Source organism: Lates calcarifer, unplaced genomic scaffold (assembly GCF_001640805.2).
Source record: "Lates calcarifer isolate ASB-BC8 unplaced genomic scaffold, TLL_Latcal_v3 _unitig_1294_quiver_1846, whole genome shotgun sequence".
NCBI classification, from domain to species: Eukaryota; Metazoa; Chordata; class Actinopteri; family Centropomidae; genus Lates; species Lates calcarifer.
This window is the reverse complement of record NW_026115421.1, coordinates 12,270-16,294: the sequence shown is the minus strand read 5'-3', so window position 1 is coordinate 16,294 and position 4,025 is coordinate 12,270. Positions and strand designations below refer to the sequence as shown.

The following is a 4,025-nucleotide window of genomic DNA, read 5'->3' as shown; positions in this document are numbered from 1 at the left end:
GCAGCCTGCTGCGACCCAACTTCACGCTTGACCCTCATAAGGTTGGTTTGTTGACCTAGATATTAAACTTACCAGAACAAACTGAAGCTTCACGTAAACCGATCAGCCAATATTAAAACCACTGAGATGAAGTGAATAACAATGATCATCTTGTTACAGTGTTCTGCAGGGAAACCTCAGGTTTGTGCACTGAGCTGTTGTCTGAACCTTTACAATCACTGATTGACTCTGAAACTAAATCCACACACAATAAGCTACAAATCTGTAGGCATTGACTTGATTGGATCTTTTTCTCATTTCAACATGTGAAAGTTGTTGTTTTTGTTTGTTTTTTTCTTCCTTAACAACAAAATGATTTGTCATGTAAATGCAACATAAAACAATATGTTGTTATAATAGGAAAGCTTGCTTGAAGAAGATATAAATTGATATTTAAGAATAACAAGAAAATACGTCAGTATAAAAAATAGCTTACTATAATGTGAAATAAAATGATATATATAGTCATGTCATATCCTCTCTAGTCAAGTCAAACACATCTTTGCTACAGTATATGCAGCAGCACTCACACTGAGCTGAATCTTCGCAGCTGCCTCTGGTTCAGGTTATTAAATCTGTATCTGTAAGAATTAAGAAGAACACAAGAGTATACAACAAAATTCATGTAATTAACTAATCAAATTTTTTCCAAAGTTGTTTTTAATTGCAGAAAGGAGCAAGGACACCAACCACCAATCCCTTTTTTCCTTTCTGTTTATTAATAACTGTTATACTGTGATATATCTGGCATTGAGACACATCAAGTAGAATTACATTAGGCTTTGTAAAGATTTTGTAATCTGCTGTGAACCAGCAGGATATTTCATCCGCTGGTGATTTATTCTATTCAAGGCCCTCGGCTTCACACCAACACTCAGCATAGCAAATGAAATGTTAACACCTTCACTGATACTGATGCTCACCTACTAGAACTTCAAGCCTAATGCTTTTGCTCCTTGCCTGGCCAACTTTGTCATGTGCTACTATCAGTCAAATCTGGCTGTATTTTCAACAGAGACGTGTTAGCTTGAATCTAAACTAGCTTCTGTACTACGCTACAGTCTCTCAGTCCCCTATAATTCCATACTTATTCAATTCAATAAAGTTTTATTTTGATTTGAAGTCTTATAGCCCACAACTGGACTCATTATTAGGGTTGCTCATGTAGCTAACCAGTAGACTATGATAACTGTGTGAATCCAACCTGGCATCATAAACACAGGTGGTGCTTGTTGTGTTGCAGGGTTGGTGTGTAAAATCCAGTGACCCGCGCACCTTGGGCATCAATTCTGTACCCAAGGAGGTAATCCCTGGACAGGTGAATTTTACAAACTTCATTTTATGTTTAAGGAAAAAATGCAGTATTGGGGAAAAAATATATAGATTGTAAGCAAGCAGTGCAAACTGTGCAGTTACCTGGCAAACATTTTAAAGAGATCATATGATTACCTGCATCAAATTTGCCATACTCATATCGATACTTGTGTAAAATGGAATCAGACTAAAGTGAGTCAAGGAAACATCCACGGTCATCCATAGTTGTTTCCTGCATTCTCTGAAATCAGTAGTGATATCCTCATAATGCCAAATCAAATGGGCTTCTAAAGCTATTTAGAAGCTTAACCTGCATGGCTTGGTGTTGAGCTTGACTAATTCTTACATGATGCCATTTGTTAACTGTACAGGTTTGCTGAATAACAATTCACCAATGTGCATGAGTCTTGTGCTTTTCTTTGTACGTCTTTAGGTAGAGTAAAATTTGAATGTTTTTACAGCTTAGCCTGAACTTAATAATCACAGTGGAGTTTCCTTAAAGCTGCACCAAAGCTACATTATTTTTATCTAAACAGTGGATTAAAATTACTTTTAATGTGAAACAGGGTTGCTTGGATTTACAAACTCACAGAAAATTCTAACCTGCTTTGGTTTACTGCCAAACTAAAAACGCTGGCTCTTATCAACCTCTGTCCCAGACACAGCAGCCAGCTGCTTCTCTCAAACATGCTCTGATAAACTGACTGTACTCTACCTGTCCAGCACTAACTGGGCAAACGTAGTGGAGCATTTAGAAGCTTAAGAGCCAGATGTTCTTCTCAAGAGTCAGTAAAGACTAGAAAGCTAAAGAGTGAATATTGGACTTAGATCTATTAGGTGTACAAAACACGACTCTAGATGAATGATAAGATGTTCTATGTTTGCTGGATTCGATTCAAATAGACAACTATGTGCTTCAGCAACTTTGTAAGGTATATGTCATATGTTGTGTTCTCAGCTTGTTCCGCTGCCCCAAGTGGCCAAACAGGAAAAAAAAAAATCTATGAATGCAGCTTTAAGGCTTTCACTGTTCTAAAGTAACCTATAGAAATAAATATTTACCTTTTTTTTTTCTTGCCTCCGTCTTCTTTCCCTTCTATACAGCCCATGAACTATTCCAATCCTGTGTATGCAAAGATTTATATTGATGGGCAAAACTGCAGGAAGCCAGTCATCAGTATTGACGAGAGGAGAGAGCTACTCCCAAAGAAACTAGAGGGGACAATTCACGAAACCGCCGCATAGCCTAACTTTACACTTTGTACTTTTTTTCTACCACAGTGTATAATATGAAGGAGGAAACAAGAATTTTTCTATTTCCTATGAGGCTCTTAGATTTTACTGGTTTAGCATCAGCATAATGTCCTTGTTGGTGTGCTGAAGAGTTTTATTTTCCATTTACTGTTTGCTTTCTAATGTTTGTCAAACATAAGTTATACAGCACTATACTGTATACTGTGTGACATTGAAGTAAAGCTGCTGATTTGCAAAAACTTTATTAACGCCATAAGCCACACTTGTGCACAGTTTAAACCTTAAAATGCAGTGCTAGAATTTGTATCCATACCTGTTTCTAAGTGGAATAAGAACGCTGTAGTTTTGTGAAGATAATGAAGGCTCAATGAACAAATATATTGTAAGTATCGCAGAGAGGAGTTTACGTGGCTTTTTCTGTTTGGGTTTTTTGTGTTGTTGTCTATTGATGTTTTTTCATGTCATGTGACATATGGTCTGTGCAGAGCTTCACAACTGAGCAGTGAAGTTGATACTTTTGAGGTTTTGTCTTTCATTTTTCCTCAGTACCTAATGAATCTACTGACTGGATCTCCAGTGAAGGCCATAATATCAAGATAATCTTTTCTCACACAGTATGTAATTCAATAGGTCTTCTGTCTTTTCCATTTCTATGGATTTCAAACTCCATTCACTCTGTTTCCACAATAATAGACCTATGAACTTATCTTTTGATGAAAGAGATTGAAGCCCACCTTGAATGTTCTCTGATCAGATCCCCAGATCTTGTACTGTACACTGAAAAGACAGATACTGAATACCATATTTTTCTAGGTCATATGTCAACAGATGGATTTAAGATGTAGACAAGGAAGAGATTTACCACAGCTACAAAAAAGGTTATAAAGAGTTACTATTGAACACATCTGTTACTTAAGAAAAAAGATAAATATAAGAAATTTTCTAATTTTGTATTTGATTTGTATGTTGTTTGGCTGCTTGTATTTTGAAGAAATGTACTAAATGTAAGTAATTTTTATATAAAATGTAAATCGATATTGAATAAAGGTGGCTTATTTCCACTTTGGGTCCCTTTCTCAGGCAACAGCAGGTCATAGCACACTTTCATTGTAGAGAGTATATACAAGAAAGTAGTAACAGTATGTGTGCAGTCCTATCAGACTATTCAACTAGTGATCAAACTGGCAGGGCTGTTACATGACCACTGACCTAACAAGTCAATCGCCAATGTGGGGTCTTTTACCTGCTGCACAGAGGAAGGTGGCTGATGAGAGATTATTACCCTCCCTGTGTGTGCAAGAAGGCCAACACCATTTGTCACCTGGTGGTGGGGACACAGCATCAGTGCCTCTTGCTGAATGATAATTCAGTCTCCTTTAGCTTTACCCACAATGGCTGTCTTTCCACACACTTCACCT

General features: G+C 37.0%; 1 long non-coding RNA gene across 1 annotated transcript; it reads left to right on the top strand.

The window, feature by feature from the left end:
• Positions 1–3,005, top strand: LOC108888063 (uncharacterized). Its single transcript, XR_001961747.2, has 3 exons — positions 1–41; positions 1,283–1,357; positions 2,458–3,005. It is a non-coding gene; the product is annotated as an uncharacterized LOC108888063 (long non-coding RNA).
• The last annotated feature ends 1,020 nt before the right edge of the window (positions 3,006–4,025 follow it).